Raw genomic sequence first — 19,710 nt, forward strand, 5'->3', positions numbered from 1 at the left:
AAGATATGGTTCAAGAGGAACGGCTTGAAGTAGAGGAATTAGATGAGATTCTAGTTCCTGAGCAGAACCTGGCACATAAGTATAGGAAAGTGAAAGGTAGAGTTATAAGAAGAGTTTTGGTGAAGTTCAAGAAGTATTCACCAATGGATGCCAAATGGATGGAAGAGGCTAAATTGGAAGATTCGCCTCAGTTATTGCAACTTTACTGAGAAGCTTTCTTACTGGAATCTACAGTGACTTAGAATGTTTTTTGAAGCAATGTACATTTTCTATTGTACAGTTGAATACTGCATCTCATGAATAATGCACAATGTATGGCTTACATTTAGCATTAACCCCAAAATAAGAAAGGAAACTAACTATGGCTATGTGTAAAATATAGAGCTCTATCTAGTAACAATGAGCTCCAAATGGTACAATCTTATGTGGGTATGGAGGGCCTAGCTCTAGCCCGAGCAATAATCCTCTGTATTCGCCTATGAAGGTGTCGTCGGTGTCTGTGTTGAGGCCTAGGACGTCTGGATCGACTAAGCTAAACGGCTCGATCAATCAGTAGTGTGGACTGTGGTGGTGAGAGAGGCTCTTGTGTGGGTTGTGGTTGTAACTGTATTGAAGTCTTCCGAGTCTCCTTTGCAAAGAAGTCTGTGAGCTACCTCTATGGAGGGTCTTGGTGTCCTGGAGCAGCTGTACTCTTGAGGCACATGTCACGAAGCTGTCGTATCTCAAGAAGAAAGAGGCCAAGGCATCTGTGATCGGTAAAATCCATGATTCTGGATAGTGGTCCAAATCCGTCTCTAAAGAGACAGTGGAAATGACCACGGACCTCATAATACGCTGGGCAGCGGCAGATATAATGCTCCTCTGTCTCTGGCTCTAATTGGCATATTTGGCATATGCGCTCCTTTGATGGGATGGATCTATATATCTGCTAGTCTCAATCTCTAGCTGATGTGAGTAGGTGCGCAACTTGCCAATAGTACATTTGATCCCATGGGAAAGGTGGGTGTCCATGTATCTCGGGCGAGCAATAAATCCATCATCTGTAGTATGAAGGAAATGCTCGTGGTAGAAAGCGATCTTTGTTCCTAGCTCTTGCCTTGGCATCAACCATGTCCGCCTGATATCCAATTGGGTAAGATCCATTCTGATGATCTTGCGAATCTCTAACCTGCTCAGATTAAGAGATGGTGCATCAAGGGAGTACTGGAAGGGGGGTAACTTGTCCATGCTAAAGCCATGTAGCTCAAACCTGGCCAACATCTACGCATACAGACATGAAGTATCACCCTCTTTGGCAAGCTTCTTGGAGGACTCAAGGGCCATCTGGTTCCACTTGATATGCAAGCTACTTTGGAGGCAGATATTTGTGAGGAGGAGGTTATGGATGTTTTGTTACACCTACCTAAGGATAAAAGCCCTGGCTGGGACGGTCTCACTAATGAATTCTTTGAGAGCTCGGCTACCCAACTGGTGAAGCCATTGGCAGCTATGTTTCAGCAGGTCTAGGAAACAGGGGTCATGCCTTCCTCATGGAAAGAAGGCCTTATCAAACTGCTTCCAAAGTCCTTCGCCGTTAATGTTGCAACAATGGAGACCAATTAATTTGATGGGCCCGATGTATAAAATCTTTTCCAAAGTGCTGGCGAATCGGCTCCACAAGTACCTTCCAGCTATTGTGCATCCTCTTCAATATGGTTTCATTAAGGGCCGCAACATTTGGCATAATATCTTAAATGTGCAAATGGCCATTGACTATGCAAGGTACTCTAGTCAGGAAGTGGTATTGATTCAATTGGATCTGGAGAAGGATTTTGACTATTTAGACTGGTCTTTCATTGCAGAACTTATGTCTGGTATGGGTTTTGGTACTCGGATGTCCCGATTGATCTACACCATTAGTGTTGCGGCTTCTTCACGTGTTATGCTCAATGGTGGGGTTACAGAGCCATTTGTCCTTGCACGCTCGGTGAGACAGGGTTGCCCTTTGAGTCCTCTCTTCTTTGCCCTGGCGACCCACCCGGTTCTTTCAATGTTATCTTCAATGGCAGCTTCTGCTCAACTGGCCGGATTGTCTCTTCCTTTGGGACATCACTTCATTAGCCAATCTTTGGCTGATGATAGCTTTATGATTTTGCGTGCAGACAAGGACAACATTCGCAAGGCATTAGATGTTTGGATGCTCTTTGGTCATGCTTCGGGTCTTCGCATCAATGCCTTCAAATCAGCCATTCTCAGCTGCACGGAATCTGATTTACAGTCATTGGGCTGGCAGGGCCAGGTTGTTCCCTGTGGCTCCATTGTCAGGCATCTTGGGTACCCGTTGGGTGTTGATGTTCGGCCAAAGCAACTACTGGAGTGGATTTCACAGAAATTGGAAGCTAAGTTTATGTATTGGAAGTCGCAAGCGTGGCCCTTCCATGTCCGCCTCAAAGTGGCTCAGACAATTATGCTGCCAATGCTCATATATTTCTTGCCATTGCTGCCATGGACTCCTACTTCTTTGAAGGCTCTCACTCGCCCCATTCATTTCATGTTATGGAAGAAGGATTCATTGCACGCAGGTATTTCGTGGATTTCGTGGTCACATACATGTACCCCCAAACGCTTGGGTGGTGGAGCTATTTTGGATGCTGAAACTCATATGCTGGCTCTTCGTTGGTCTCTTTTTCACGCTATGTGCGTGGATCATCACCCGTGGACCATTATAGCCCGTTATTTTCTTGAGGACAACGGGCTTTGGCATGGTAATACACAACTTTGGGGCTCTTGGTGGCATGTCCTTAATGCAGACTCTCGGTTTTCCAGTCCCTCCTCCTCTTTGTTACTGCATTTGGTCGGCTCCTGGAAAGTTGTGCTCCAAAAGGCGCGTTGGCATCCAGCGGAGGACCGCTTGCATACTAACTCCTTTCAACTGGAATTTTTGGCAGTCTCCAGATTACTTTCATGGGAAGACAAACATGAGCTGAGACCAAAATTTAATCGCATGGCCCGTCTGGGTGTGACTTCAGTTGCGGATGCCACCCTTGCCAGTCGTAATGTCTTCGCATCGTTTCATACTGCCAGGAGACTTTTCAGAATCCCGCGTGGATACCATGATTTATGGGAGCAGCTTTTGTTAGTGCTTCAGGGCAGACAACCCTTTCTTGCCCTTGCTGTGGATCGTCCTTGGCAGGACTGGGACCTTGCAGGCCGGTTGAGTCTGGAAAAGGCCTCTGCTAATCAGGTGTATCATCTTCTGATTAAAGATCATCAATGGCTGGGTGTTAAAGCTAATACTGTATGGGGATTGCGGAAATCGCAGTTATGGTGGAAGGCAACTGTGATGGAGGGTTGGTTGAATAAGACACCTTTCAAATGTAAGGTCTTTCTTTGGCGGGTGATGATTGGTCTTCCTCTTGCCTCGGCCCTTTCCAAGCGTCAAATCTCGAATGGCAATTGTTTCTTCTGTGTACCACTACTGTGGAATCGGCCCGACATCGATTTATTTCTTGCCCGCTCGCCAATAATATTTGGTCGCTCTTGTCACAGGTTTGGCGTGAAGTGGTGGGGGTCCTCTCTAACCCCTTTCGATTGGGTTTTTGTGTGGCCAAAATACCCCACACCGCCACAGTTGCATATGAAGATCTTATTCCACTTTTTCAGATACTGGGGATGCTAGCACAATTGGACCACTCGGAATGCCTTTCTTTTTGATTCGGCCTCTAGTGTACCAAGACACATTGCCCGGCTTAAAGGTCTCTTGCATTGGCAGATAGATCTCATTCGGCACTCGGACTTGCTCCCTCGGGAGGACTTGCTTCCCTAGAATATGGCAATTTCCTCTGGGTCTTTGCCATGACTTGCGTAACTTTTTTGTGGCGTAGTATTGGGATTTTACACACGTTGGCTTAGAGCCCTCGTGTATCTTGTAATCATGTAACTTGTGAGGGAGAAAGAGAGAGAGAGAGAGATTACACACGATGGCTTAGAGCCATCGTGTATCTTGTAATCATGTAAACTTGTACCTTTTTTTCGTAATTAATACAATTACCTTTTATGAAAAAGAGAGAGAGAGAGAGAGAGAGAGAGAGAGAGAGAGAGAGAGAGAGAGAGAGAGAGAGAGAGAGAGAGAGAGAGAGAGAGAGAGAGAGAGAGAGAGAGAGAGAGAGAGAGAGAGAGAGAGAGAGAGAGAGAGAGAGAGAGAGAGAGAGAGAGAGAGAGAGAGTCGGATCGCGATGGCGGGAAGAAGGATCGTGATGGCGCCGCCTGCCCCTGCCGCCCTGCCGACGGTCGTCTGACCTGTCGGCCCTGTCCGTCACGCTTCGCTGTTTCGCCCTCCGCTTCCTCCTGCGCCCGTCTGGCCCGTCGGGCTCCTGCTCGTCAGCAGTCGCTGTCGTCCGCTTACCCTACGGGCTCCGCGCCTGGCTTGCGCCCGTCCGCCCTGCGCGTCAGGGTTTCTGCCCGCGCCTGATCCCTGCCCTGCGCCGTTGCTGCCTCGCCCGTCCTGCAGTCGGACCTGGGCCCTGTTGAACGTCGCCGCCCCTGCCTTGGTTCCAGCCCTGCCGCCCTCTGCCCCCCCTGTGGTTCGCCCTCTTGCACGTGCACTGTCAGGGTTGTGCCCTGTCACTCGCGATATTGGGACAGGCTACGCCTGAAGCCGCTTCTCCAGTGCATGTCTTGTTTTGCTTGAGAAGGCGCGAGAGAGAGAGCGAGAGAGAGAGAGACGCTGCCCTCGCCCGTCAGCCACCGTGGTGGTCGCCCCCGACTTTTAACGCCTGCAACCTGTCCGTGTGACGTCCTGCGGGTCGTCCTCCGCCGTGTGCGCAACCAGCTTATAGGGGTGCAGCTTTCTAACGCAGCCGACACTGATCTGCACTGTCGGTCAGTCCTTCTTCGAGATCAGCTCGTCATACACGATGGCTGGTTTGGATCTGGATTTCATAGACCAAACGGTGGCAGCACTTGGCCCGGACTTTGATGCTGAGGAACCGGAGGATATGGTTCCGTGCACTGAAGAATTGCCCCCGGGTCCTGACATCCAGCCTGCGGGTAAACGTACCAAGCATACCCCGGAAGAGATAGGTGTTACTCTGGATCGTTCCTATGCGCAGGTTGCTTCAGATTCTGTGGACTCTCAGGAGGTGGACTGGGAGCATCTGTTGGAATTTGCCAACACTCTGCTTGGTGAATATGTTCAACATAATCAGGAAGCCTTCTCTGACTCTGCTCCAGACGATGTTCTGGAAGCTACCGTTGACCCAAAAACTGTCCTACGCTCCTTTTCGGTATTTTATGATCGCGCGGTGATACTCTTCTTCACTGGTCGCATCCTGCTGCTTTCCCGTATTCGCCAATGGCTGCAGAGTCTGCTACAAGGGGAATGTGTTGAAGAGATTTTTGTTGGATCCCGAGGTTTTTTTGAGGTCCTCTTGAAAACAGAGACGCACCGTACTGCTCTCCTGTCTAAACTGCCTTTGTTTTTTGATCGTCGGTTGGTTCATGTGGTTCCATGGCGCCCGATGGCAGATTTCCAGCGCCTCCTGCAACGTGAATGCCCTGTGTGGGTAGAAGTGGAAAATTGTCCGGCTGTTTATTGGCCGCTATTGAAGGATGCTATGGCCGCTGTGGGCATGGTTCTGGTCCCTCCCAGTCTCAGGGCTGTGAATCGCAACCGCTTGTGCATGTTGTGGGATACTGCAAGGAAACGGCCTGCTTGGTTACGCCTCAATTGCTCTGGCATGCATCCGTTACACTTTCGTTTGAAATGGGGCAATTTTGCAGGCCATTGCTTTTCCTGTGGACAGTTGGGGCACTTTATGGCTGAATGCCCAGAGCAACAACACGTTTCAGATGCGGGTCATGTTGCTCTGCCCATGGAAGATATGGTGTGTGATGCTCCATCGCGGGATACTATCCACCCGCCCCAAGTTCTGGCCAAAGGTAAACAACAGGTTTCGGGTCTGGATTCCCGTGCCACTGATTGGGTTGAAGTACGTGCCAAAAAAGGCAACAGGATTGGTGCTGGCATGGAGAGTACTGTGCCTACTACCTCACAAGATTCCATGCGAACATATATGCGCAGGAAGGAAATGATGTCTTCCGAGCGCTCTGCTCCTGCTATGGTTTCTTCAGCTCCCCGTCATCAGCCCGCCAGGAAAATGTATTCGGATCGTCTAAAGGGTCCACCTGCACAGCTGGCTTTTGATACCAGAGGCAACGTCATTACTCCGTGGACCGTCGTTACCCACGTTCCAACCCCAAGCAAGCAGATATGCCGTCTACTTCCAAATCTGGTCCTCAGAACTCTTTTACGGTGTTGGCGGATTTCTTGGATGAGGGAGTGTTGGACATTCTCGCCGACAAAGTCAAATCGAGGCAAGCTGTGCCTCGTACCTGATTGTGTTTTGTATACACATGAAGATAGCCACGTGGAATGTGCGAGGAATTTGTTCTCGCCACAAGCAACATGCCATGTGGACTGCATTGTATGAGAATCAGTGGGATGTCCTGTGCGCTGTTGAGCACAAGAGTCACGGTGACGCCGGTAAAGTTGTGGATTGCCATGGCTTTTGTTTATTCTATGCAGGAACACAGGCCATGCATTATTCGGGTGTGCTCATGATTGTACATGCCAAATACCAGCCTGTTCTTATTAAAAATGATGTTCATGGCCGCTTTTTGGTGGTTGAAATCTTATTCGAAAGGGAAATCCTATGGTTACTTGGCCTCTATGCTCCGAATGATTCGTTATCTCGCCGGGAGCTTTGGCAGACTTTGCAGACTTCCTTGTCACTTGGCAGACGGGGCTTCTTTATGGGGGATTTCAATATGTGTGTTGATTCTTCCCAGTCTACATCGGAGCACTCGATCATGGATGCGCCGGAAAGTCGTATGTGGCAAGAGTTGGCTCTTGCTGTTCTTAAGCAAGATCTTTGGTCCTGGCTACACCCGTCTTCTCCAGGCTTTACTTTCCATTCGGCCCAGTATGCCACAACATGGTCGCGGTTGGACCGTATATATATCATGCAGAATGATGATTTTCTGCCTGAGATGCTCGAAATAAAAGTGTTGCAGCAATATGTCTTGTCGGACCATTTCCCTCTGCAGTTCGAGTTGCTTGCACAACCCATTGCCCCTTTCAAGAAATTTCTGGAGAGACTCCCTTTGCGTTTCAACTCGTCCTACTTAAAGCATACAATTTTTCAGGGCTATATGCAGCAATTGCTTGACAGATTCTTCTTGGACTTTTCCTCTCAGGGCACTGCGTCATTTGAAAGATTGCTCTCTAATGTGCAGCGGGTTGCTCGGCAATATGGGATCTATCATGCCTCTCTTTGTCGGCGCCGTCGACAGGCAGCGGAGGACCTGCTGGTTTTGGTTCGCTCCCTGCTGGTGGACACTCTGGATGATGCATTTTTGCTTGCACTGGCCATGCGGGTGGCCGATCTTATTAAAGAATTCCAGTTAAAATCGTATCAGCAGGCCAAATTGCAACATCTGACAGAGACTTTGCAAGATAGTGCATGTCAGACCCATAAGTTCTTTCGAGCTCTCCATGCCTCTCCTGCTCGAGAGAATATGACCCGACTCGAGGATGCACAAGGCCACCTTATCCTGGATCCACAGACTATTGTGCATATGTGCAGGAATTATTTCCGTGACCTTCTCGGTTCCGCTTCTCCACCTTCAGCCCAAATTACTCAGGCCCGTTCGGTTTTTTATGACCTGGTCCGCAATCAGCTCCCGTAGGACATGCAAGCTACTCTGGAGTCAGATATTGGTGAAGCAGAGGTTATGGATGTCTTGTTACACTTGCCCAAAGATAAAAGTCCGGGTTGGGATGGTCTCACCAATGAGTTCTTTGAAGCCTTTGCTACCCAACTGGCGAAACCATTGCAGGCTTTGTTTCAGCAGGTGTGGGAAACGGGGATCATGCCTCCCTCATGGAAACAAGGACTTATTAAACTACTTCCAAAAGTTCCTTCGCCATCTAAGTTGACACAGTGGCGCCCCATTTCTTTGATGGGTTCAATGTACAAAATCTTTTCCAAAGTAATGGCGAATCGGCTCCATAAGCATCTCCCTGCCCTTGTGTACCCTCTCCAGTATGGTTTCATTAAGGGCCGAAATATTCTACACAATGTTTTGAATGCCCAATTGGCCATTGATTATGCCCGGCATTCTAATCAGGAGGTGGTACTGATTCAACTGGACCTGGAAAAGGCTTTTGACTATCTGGACTGGTCTTTCGTTGCTGACCTTATGTCTGCTATGGGCTTTGGTGCTCGGATGTCTCGTCTGATCTACACCATTAGTGCTGCGGCGTCTTCGCGAGTCATGCTGAACGGAGGCGTTATTGAGCCATTTGTCCTTGTCCGTTCTGTCAGACAGGGGTGCCCTTTGAGCCCTTTATTCTTTGCCCTTGCGACACATCCAGTTCTTTCCATGTTATCACATATGGCCGCCTCTTCCCAGTTGGCCGGACTGTCGCTTCCTACAGGACAACACTTCATTAGCCAATCCCTGGCGGATGATACTTTTATGATTTTGCGTGCGGACAAGGATAACCTTCGAAAAGCATTGGATGTTTGGGGTCTCTTTGGGCAGGCGTCAGGCCTTCGTATCAATGTCCTCAAATCAGCCATTCTAAGCTGCACGGAGTCGGATTTGCAGTCCTTGGATTGGCAGGGTCTGGTTGTTCCTCGAGGTTCCATTGTCAGGCATCTTGGATACCCTTTGGGTGTTGATGTTCCCCCAAAGCAGCTTCTGCAGTGGATTTCTCTGAAAATGGTGGCCAAGTTTATGTATTGGAAGTCTCAGGCCTGGCCTTTTCATGTCCGCCTCAAAGTAGCTCAGATAATTATGTTGCCAATGCTCACATATTTCTTGCCATTGTTGCCTTGGACTCCTACGACTTTGAATGCTCTCACTCAGTCTATTCGCTTCATGCTATGGAAGAAGGACTCATTGCATGCAGGTATTTCCTGGATCTCGTGGTCGCATGCGTGCACCCCCAAACGCATGGGTGGCGGAGCTATTTTAGATGCCTAAACTCACATGCGGGCACTTCGTTGGTCCCTGTTCTGCGCCATGTGCTCGGATGATCATCATCCGTGGGTCGCTATCGCCCGTTATTTCCTCGAGGGCCATGGGCTTCGGCATGGCAATACCCAACTCCGGAGTTCTTGGTGGCACGTTCTTAATGCTGATTCGCGGTTTTCCAGTTCTTCTTCATCGCTGCTTACTCATTTGGTGTGTTCCTGGAAACACGTCCTTCAAAAGGCTCAGTGGCACCCAACGGAGGATCGCTTGGCTACTAACTCTTTTCAATTGGAATTACTGGTAGTCTCGCGTTTACTTTCGTGGGAAGGTAAACATGAGCTTAGACCACAATTCAACCGGATGGCACGTTTGGGCTTGTCTTCAGTTGCGGATGCCACCCTTGCCAGTCGCAATGTGCTTATATCGTTTCGTACTGCTAGGAGGCTTTTCAGGATCCCTCGTGGATATAGGCCTTTGTGGGAACAGCTTTTGACGGTGCTCCAGAGCAGACAACCCTTTCCTGCTCTTGCTTTGGATCATCCCTGGCAGGATTGGGACCTACAAGGCCGGCTGCATTTGAGCAAAGCTTCTGCTAACCAAGTGTATCATCTTCTTATTAAAGATAATCAATGGCTAGTTACTAAAGCGAATGCTTTATGGGGATTGCGTAAATCCCGGTCATGGTGGAGGGCAACTGTGATGGAGGGCTGGGTCAACAAGACACCCTTTAAATACAAAGTCTTTCTTTGGAGAGTGATGATTGGGGGTCTTCCGCTTGCTTCCGCTCTTTCCAAGCGACGAATCTCCAATGGCATCTGTTTCTTTTGCACCACTACTATGGAATCCGCCCGCCGCCGATTTATTTCTTGCCCCGTCGCTAAGAAAGTCTGGTTATTTTTGTCGGCCGTTTGGCGAGGGGTGGTTGGTATCACACTGCGCCCCTTTGATTGGGTTTTGGGCCAGCCCAAATACCCTACTCCCGCACAGCCACATATGAAGCTCATGTATCACTTTCTTCGATACTGGGGCTGTTGGCATAACTGGACCATTCGGAATGCTTTTCTGTTTGACTCCGCCCATAATGTTCAGCGGCATATTGTGAGGCTTAAGGGCCTCTTGTATTGGCAGTTAGCTCTTCTCCATCGTTCTGATTTGCTCTCTACGGAGGACTTCCGTCCTTGGCATATGGCAATTTCCTCCGCATCCTTGCCATGAAATTGTAACTTGTAGTACTTAGCACCTCTTCACATGATGGCTTGGATTGTCGTCATGTATCTTGTAATCAAGTAATCTTGTATTTTTTTCGTAATTAATACAATTACCTTTTACGAAAAAAAGAGAGAGAGAGAGAGAGAGACTTGAGAGAGAGACAAATAGACTCTCTTCTGTGCCGTGCGACTTGTCTTGGGTGGCGACCTACCTTGAGTTGTGACCTGATCTAACGTGTTCTAATCGACCTACCTGCGTGTGTGCCTCCAAAATTACGGTTGTAGACCTGCAGATTAGGGTTTCCACTGTCAGCCACGATGTCTATTCCAGCCTTCTCACCAACAAGCGCAGGCTTCAATACTAACGCAGACAGCTTGGGGAACAGGGATCAGTTCATGGCATGACAGAGCGTTTGTCGTAAACTGTTGTGCAAAGAGAGAGAAAGAAAGAGAAAGAGACAGAGAGATTTCTGTTATGGCGAATCTGCAGGTGTCAAATGGTATTGATGTGGCCTTTCTCAACCAGCATATAGGGCATGGGGATGATAAAGTTTGACGGAATCAGATGGTGACTTGTTGGCTGAGGATTCTAGGCAATTAATGGATGGGGATGAGATGGATAAATGTCACAAGATGTCGGTTGATGAATCGGTTTTATGGGCCCCGAATTTGCCTCAACAAGATGCTCATGCTTCATGCTAACTGACTGATGGGTCTCTTCAATTTATGCTTGCCATTGCCAATAATCTTATGTCAGATTATGTTCATGCCAATGAGGATAAAGTGAGCTCTTTACCGGAAGGGGATCCTGTGGTTGCTGTCATGGGAACTGACCTGGTCTTACATCAGATTGTTGCTTTCCATGAGAGGGTAGCCATCTTTCACTTTACGGGAAGGACTCCTTTGATTACTAGGATTTGTGCTTGGTTGCAGTCCATGCTTATTAGTTTTGAGGTGTGTCAAGATGATACTTTAGGGAAAGTGCAGGTCCCTCTTGTTCTATGATGGACCAAGGGGGTTTTTTGAGCTCCTTTTTCATTCCCTGGAAGTGCGTGCTCACATTATGTAACGTATTCCTTTGTTCATGGATGGTTAGATAGTATATATGGTCCCATGGAAGCCTATGGCTGAGTTTCAGGAGGTACTTAAGTAGGCATGCCCAATTTGGGTGGAGGTGGTTGATTTTCCTGCACATCTTTGGCGACTTCTTCCTTTGGTTTTGAGAACCCTTGGTGAGGTGTTGGTGGAGCCTCAGTTGGCCTCCCACAATAGGAACACGGCCTATATGCTTTGGGATACAAGGAAATCTCACCCAACCAAAATTCGTTTTGAGGTTCCTAGGTTGCAAACATTGGTTTATGAGCTTAAATGGGGAACATTTGCTAGACACTATTTTAGATGTGGCCAATTGGGCCATTTCATTTTAGAATGTGATAGAAACCCTGAGGTATTGCAATGTTCTCTGGATCCTGACATGGATGTGCAAGAGCATCATGCCCTACAGATGGTTTAGCAGCCAGAAGCTGATCCTGTGCCTCTTGTCGAGCATGGACATGATGATGGAAAGAAGGATGTTTCCCAAGCTGGTATTGAGTGTGCATTGCTTTCGGTTGGTCAGAATTTGCCTCCTCAAGATGATTTTTGGGTCATTGTGGTTAGCCGTAATGCTAGACAGGATTCTCGTTCGACTCCTACCCCCACCTCCACACCCTATCACTCAAAATTTTCAATGCAAAGGTAAGGGGTTTTATATGAAACCACAATCTTCATGTGTTCCTGCAATAGGTGCAGATAATAAAAGGGCTTCTAATTCTGCTTTACGCTTTGATGCACGTAGAAGGCTTGTGCCTCCTCAGGATGTTTTCTATTCTCAACAACAACAATTTCCTACTCGTGCTTTGATTGCTAATTTGCAGAGGGCAGATCTTGTAGATGTGATGCAAAGTGAGATGGAGAGATTTCAGGCAGCTAAAGTTATTGATATTAAAGGGAAAGGGTAAGTGGTGAGTCAGCTCTTTTCTTTTTTTTTGATTTATCATGAGACTTGCTTTATGGAATATTAAAGACATTTCTTCGGGCAGTAAATAATATCGGCTGTGGAAAGTTGTGTTAGCTGGGAATTGGAATGTTTTTTGTGCTGTGGAGCACAAATAACATGCTTTGGCAGGATCTTATGTATATAAGGATTATATAGTTTTGTTTTTGTGGTCGGGTTCTACATAAATCTAGAGTTAATGGTGGCCATTAGATCTTCCCTGCAACCATACTTGGATTCTCATGACCCTCGCGGCAGATTTGTGGTACTGGAAATCTTATATGAGGGAGAGGTTTTGTGGCTGGTGGTCATGTATGCTCCTACTGCTCGAGAACGTCGTTAGCTTTGGGATGACTTACATTGCCTTGCCATGGCTCGTCAAGGCTTTGTTATGGGTGATTTTAATGCATGTGTATTTGCGGATCAGGCGACTTCACTGCATTCGGTTATGGATGGCCCTGAGCAACAGGCTTGGGATGCTTTGGCATCTGTGTCTTTAAAAGAGGACATGTGGTCCTGGATGCATCCTTCACAGTTTGGATATACTTATCATTCTCTTTAGCATCCTGACACCTAGGCCAGACTTGATAGGATCTACATTGGTCAGAGTGATTCTTTTCTTCCTGTAGTCATTGATATGTGGGTGGAGCGACAAATGTTCTGTTAGACCACTATCCTTTGGTTTTGGAATTGATCCAGAGACTTGTTCATGACTTTAAGGCTCTCCTTGCTCATTTGCCTCTTCGTTTCAACCAATCTTATCTCGAGGGATGGAAGCATGGGTTGTTTTTAGGGATAATGCACGAGCGTTGTCTCGACAGTATGGTATTCAGCATGCTTCCTCTTTGCGAGCTGAATTGTAGCATGCACAATCTTTATTGGCCCACTCATTCTCTGTATTAGTGAGGGGATAACACTCATGACTTGCTCACATGCATTGAATGGTTGAAATGTAGAGTTTAATCTCTTCAAGAAGAGGGATATGCTAAATACAAATTGTTGGCCAGAGCGGAAGCTTTACATGATAATAATTGTCAATCTCATCAGTTCTTTGCTTGTTTACGCCAGAAATATGCTTGGGGAAATATTGTGCGTTTGATGGATGAGCAAGGTGTTATGGTGACTGATCCTGCTTCTATAATTCAAATGTGCATTGACTTTTATAAATCTTTGTTGGGTCCACGATTCTTTCTGATTCTATCCATTCTGCCTGTCAATACATTTGCGATTTGGTTAGTAACTAGGTTAAACCAGAATGGGTTGTTTTGATGGAGGCTGATATTTTAGAGGAAGTGGAAGATGTGATGTCCCATTTGCCTCGAAGGAAAAGCGCTAGCTTGGATGGGCTTCCTAATGAGTTGTTTTCAGCCCATGTTGAGCAGCTTAAGGACTCATTAACTCGCTTGTGTTAGCAAGTGTGGAATTCTTGTATGATGCCTTCAGACTGGAAAATTGCTGTCATTCAGTTATTGCCTAAGGTTCCCTCTCTGACCTCTTTGAAACAATGAAGACCCATTTCTGTTATGGGTTCTTTATATAAAATCTTCTCTAAAATCATTGCCAACAGATTGCAGAAAGTGTTTCTGCACTTGGTTCATCCATGTCAATATGGTTTTATTAAGGGTCAGAATATAATGCATAACATTTTGAATGTTTAACTAATGATTGATTATGCCAAAGCTTTAGGCCAGCAGGCTGTTATGCTTTAGCTTGATATTGAAAAGGCATTTGATCATATTAGTTGGTCTTTTTTGCAACAGCTAATGTCTACCATGGGATTTGGTCCTTGCATGATTTCTCTTGTTGATATCATTAGTCAGGGTGTTGTGGCTTGTATTGCACTTAATGGAGGGATCACAGAGGAAATTGTCTTGTCTCAGTCTCTTCGACAAGGCTGCTCTCTCAGCCCTTTGCTATTTGCTTTAGTTACTCACCAAATGCTCTCATTGTTGGATAAGTTGTCTGATCAAGGTGAGATTGTTGGTTTGTCTCTTCCCAGTGGTGCCCAACTTGTGGGTCAATCTTTGGCTGATGATTTCTTTATGTTTCTTAAGGCTGATTGCAATAATGTTAATCGGACAATGGTTGCGTGGAATCTTTTTGCTTTGGCATCAAGTTGTCATATTAATGCTTAGAGATCTACAGTGCTTTCTTGTACGGAGAATGATTTGCAGGCCTTGGGTTGGCATGGTGTCGGGACTTTAAACGGGTAAGGCACTAGCCAGACCTCACTACTCATGTTAAACCATCCCACACAGCCTTGCGGCCAAGAGCGTCTAAGACTGTGTTTGTACATTTTTCGTAGTCCAACAAATAACTCTTTCCCCCACTCCTCAAAGGGAGTCCCTAAACATGCTGGTGTTATACACCATGTAACACGCACATAGGGAGCACCCCTCGGTTAATCACCACGGCTCCACTGCGGCTCTCCTACACCTCAGGGATTGGCCCCAAGATACGCCATGAACATAAAACCATTTCGAAACAAAGTCCACTCTTTTAGTAAAACGATCCGGAAGATGATATATAAACCTTACGAAATAACTCCCGAGGAACCGAATATCTAGCTCTACGGCTTGGGATACCTCATACTCTCGGTGTCGGGTCATCACTCATACAAACAGGTGCTATGTATCCAGGATACGATACCATGTGGTGCATCAATGCAAAAGTGAATATGACTATCATGCTCAAACAAATATTCATTGAAAATCAGCAACGTGAAAGTGAAAAGACAATTCTTTTCATGATTTCCTTCTTTACGCGAGTGCTTCGTTGCTTGGAGCTAGCACCGAGCTTCCTCGTGTTACTAGTCCCTTTAAATTTAAACAACCGCAAAATCTATATGAAATGCGACATCAAAGATCAGAATTTAATGTACTTCAATCCTCAACAACCCCCTATCCCTTACCGTTTAAGAATTTGCATGCATTGATAGGTGTATGCATGGTTTTTTATGTATTTTTCTTTATGGAAAGTAGTAAAAACACACTTTAATAAAGAAATGCGGCTGAATTGAGGCTAAACCTTATGCTTCAGCTCCATGATATGATCACACACATTAATCTTATTTTTTCTTATTTTTATGATGGAAAAAACTTAAAATTTTCCATTTTCTTTTGATTTTTTTATTTATTTATAGAAAATTACAAATAATTACTTATTTTCAGATGTAGAATAAATACTCTTATAGAAAATAATTTTCTTAGCATATTTTATTCCATGGGAATGGCAAATGCACACCAGAAACCCAAAAATCGCATTATTTTCCTTAAACCACTTAGTCTCGGGTTTTGCATTGTCAGAGGGGTTTTTGTCGAAAGGTCGAATCCACCGGGGATCAGAAGTAGAAGGAAGTAGAGATAGGGGATGGAAGAGAAGATAGAGAATACCCAAGTGAAAAACACTGCAAAAACAAATCACAATGAATTGAATCAATATGTATTGAAAGAATCTGGAATCTTCGCACTACTCAAAAGCAATCTCCAGGCATTAGTTCTCCTGGAGCTCCTTCGTAGACCAAAAACGTGGATCAGAAAAATCAGCTCTTTCTTTGCTGCGCGGAACCCAAATCTGATGGCTCCGTTTGTAGTTTTCAGCCTCTTTACAGCGATTGCGATGCGCGGGATTTCGTCAATCTGTCTTTTTTATGAAAAATCTCCTAATTGGGTGAAAAAGCAACTTGCTTTTTGCATGTCATCCTAATCTTGAAGCTTTTTTAACTTTTTCGGATTTTTACAATAAATAATATCAAATATAGGCTAAAATTATCCAAAAATCTAGTGTTTTTGGATAATCCATGCAACTTACACTAATACTAATGACTCAGATCACATTGACTCTCTAGATCAATAAAGAAGTCGGATGATGATGCATTCCATACTTTTTCACACTGTGTCCTCAAAACATCATGACATCCACCCCCTATGAACTTGCACATCCTCCGGTATGTGCCAAAATCCTAGTTGTCACCGGATTCTGAGTCCTCCTCATCCTCTGTAACCATATCCTTTGCTTCTTCATCTTCAATATCTTCCTAGCTAGCCCCTGTATCATGGCCACTATTTTCTTCCAATTCTGGCAACTCATAGGCAGTAGATTCCCGCCTTTTGAATAAATTGATTCTTTTTCTTGCTACCGGAAGTTTTATGGCTGTCCCATCCAGCTCATTTAATGCATAAGTAGCATTATCAAACACCTGTCTTACCACATAGGGTCCAAACCATCTTTTGGAAACTTTACGCATGGCACTATGCTGATTATCTAAACTGCTATTATAAACCAATACCCAATCCCCATCTTGTATGGTTCTTGGTCTCAATCTATGTCTTTTGTCAAACCGTTTCTTGTTCTGTATCCTTGCTGCCCTTAACTTTGTAGTTGCTGCCTCTATGTCTTCTGACTTTCTTTCCAACTGTCTAATGCGTAAGGCCAACAATTCCTCTCGATTCAACTCCTCCTCCCAAGGTAATACACTCCATGTGATAGTCATCTCTTCTATTGGCATGATAGGTTTTTGACCATACATCAATTCTGCAGGCATATATCCTGTAACAGCACTATGAGTTGTTCTGTCAGCCCACAAAGCATAAGGGAGCAATTGTGGCCACTCCTTTACCTTCTCTCCACATGCTTTTGCCAATGCCTTCACAATAGGTGGATGACCTCTTTCACTTTTGCCATTTCCTTCAGGGTTATAGGCTGAAGTTAAAGCAAGCTTTATCCCCAACCGTGCAAAGAAATCATGAGCTTCATTTGCATCCAGCTCACCTCTATCTGCTGTAATTTTTTCCCCACAGCCATATCGACAAAAGATCTCTTCTAAGAGAAAAGTACATACGACATTTGTCGTCTTAGTACATAGAGCTCTTCCTTTCACTTGATTAGTCAAGTCTTTACGAGCAAGCACAAGATACCTCATTTGCCAAAGACCTGTAGGCATTGTGACCAAATCCACCACCCACTTAAAATGAAGAGACAATGGATATGTGGGTTGCAATTCATCCCGATGTCTCATAGTTGAATACATTTGACATGTCGTACATGATTCCACAAAGTGAGCAACATCCTTATACATACCCTGCCACCAATATCTTTCTTTGATCTTTGTAAAAGTACCCCAAACACCTCTATGACCAGCCCACAAGCTTTCATGAAATTCTTGCATTACTTTTACTTGTGAAACTCTGTCACCCAAAACTCGCAATGGCATACCCTGTTTCTTTTTAGTATGTTTCCATAAGTATCCATCTTTTAAGAAAAATCCATAGGCTTTCCTCTTGATCTTCTTAAACTCCTCATCTGACCATTCATCTCTCTTTGTTAATGTACTGAGATATTGACCAATTCTCAGCCACTCTCCTACATATTTGTCTTCCAGAAACACTTCTACACAAGATGTAAAACATCTAAAGTGTCTTCTCTTTGTTGTCCAAGCTTCTGTTAATGCTATAGCAACACCTTGCATTGCTAAATTCACTCTTGCAACATCATTTTCAGCCATAAGAAAGTCATCTTCTTCCTCCTCATCCATCATCCCATCTTTATTTTCATAGCATGCTCGAGATAACATGTCGGCCACAGGGTTATCTCTTCCTGCAATATGCTGAAATTCAGGGTTCAAAGATTTGATGTATGCAATCCACCAGAGCATAGCAATGTCTGGGGTAGCACAACTAGTAATCATACCCAATATCGGCAAACAATCAGTCTCAATGACTACATGAGCACCCATAAAATACTCATCACATTTAAGGGCTGTTACAATTCCCCATAATTCTCTTTTTACCTGTGGATATCTTCTCTGTCGTTCAGTCAATACTTTTGTACCAAAGCGTTTTGCATATATTTGCCCTTCCTCATCATCTTGCCCAATTGCCCATCCAATCCCGATTGGGTTTGTATCAACAGTAATAATGATAGGCTTTCCATGTGAATAGTTAGCCTTTCTCAACGTAGGAGCAGATTTTAAGAGTTGCTTCAATTTCTTCATTGCTTTTTGATGCTTCCTTTCCCAATGAAAATTTTGACATTTCCTTAGAAGCTGATAAAGAGCATCGACTACATGTGCAAAGTGAGGAATCCATATCAAATAGAACACACATGCACCCAATAATCTAGGCACCTCTTATACATTCGTGCATACATCTTGCATTCTATCAATCACATCTATTTTTGCTAGTGATGGTCTTTGCCCATAAGGCCCACACATATGCCCAAAAATCAAAACCTCTTCAACTTCAAAGACAGACTTTTGTCCAGAAAGAGTTAAATGCACCTCTTCTAGACGTGTCAAAATCCTCTCACAATCCACAATATGATTTGCAACAAACTGTCTGCATCCATGAGCATCCATCTCTTCATTCTTTTCATCCACTGCACACCCTTTGATTGGAACATCATCCAAGAAGGGCATAGTCAATTGCTATAAAATCCCTGAGTACCCCATTCATAGCATTTGTCATGTGTGCCACTGAGTTTGTTGCACCCTGTGGGAGAGTACACATCCGTACTAACCCTAAAGGAGTCTTCATGGTTGTGATATCCCTGCTTTCAATTGCAAGCTGAAACTGATCATAACCCGAGTAAAGATCACCCAAAGAATAGATTGCTCTGCCTGCAAAAGCCTCTGCAAATTCATCAACCACAGGACTTGCACCCATATTTCTTATAGTCACTTTGTTGACCGGTTGCATGTCTTGAATAAATCTCAAAGCCCTATTCTTTTTGGGCACAGTAAACCAATGATTTGAGTACAGGGTTGAAGAAGGCTCCAAGATGTTCATGCGAATCTTTTCATTTAGCAAATCCATGAGCTTTGGCAAGTAAGCTTTAGGCACTGGAATAGGCCTCAAGTTCCATGGTACATGTGGCACAATAAATATGACCATAGGAGAGGCAACATTTGGATCTACACAACCTATTTCACTTGGTTGAAATGCAAATGCCTTCCCATGTCTAGCCAACATCTGCATAAAACAGTTTCTCTCAGCAGGCAAAAGAAACCCTTCTGCACCAACTTTCAATTCTTGTAATGTTTCAGATGTAAACTGATGACCTATATCTTTAGGATCCCATAAGCTTGGCTGCCTTGACACTTTTTCATACATACCCTCGCTCTCTGGTGGAAGTGGCATAGCAATTGGTTTCACCTTTTTGTCAACTGTCTTATACTTTGTCTCCACAAGTGCTTCAGCCCATTGTAATCCTTCTTGCTGAGCAAAGAATGCCATAACATCATACATATCCAAAGAACATACTGACAACACTCTGTTTTCAGCCTCATTTTCTGCATGCATAGTTGCTGAAATTTCAGCCATAGTGTCAGTAATATTTAGCCCATAAAAGATGCCTGAAATGCCATCATTTTTAGCTAACAGTCCGAATGCTCTCAGTTTCTTAATAGCCCGTTTCATGGATATGCGTTCAGCCCTACACATAGCTTCC

The 19,710-nt window shown here is 45.0% G+C and overlaps 1 protein-coding gene and 1 pseudogene across 3 annotated transcripts in view; one reads left to right on the plus strand and one right to left on the minus strand.

The window, feature by feature from the left end:
- The window catches only part of NDC1 (NAD(P)H dehydrogenase C1), a 167,472-nt gene that overhangs the window by 112,753 nt on the left and 35,009 nt on the right, over positions 1-19,710 (plus strand). The window lies entirely within an intron of this gene.
- On the minus strand, positions 656-1,227 carry LOC148013390 (uncharacterized; annotated as a pseudogene).

Source organism: Lygodium microphyllum, chromosome 26 (assembly GCF_053477565.2).
Source record: "Lygodium microphyllum isolate KBCC chromosome 26, Lygodium_microphyllum_v1.1.10, whole genome shotgun sequence".
NCBI classification, from domain to species: Eukaryota; Viridiplantae; Streptophyta; class Polypodiopsida; order Schizaeales; family Lygodiaceae; genus Lygodium; species Lygodium microphyllum.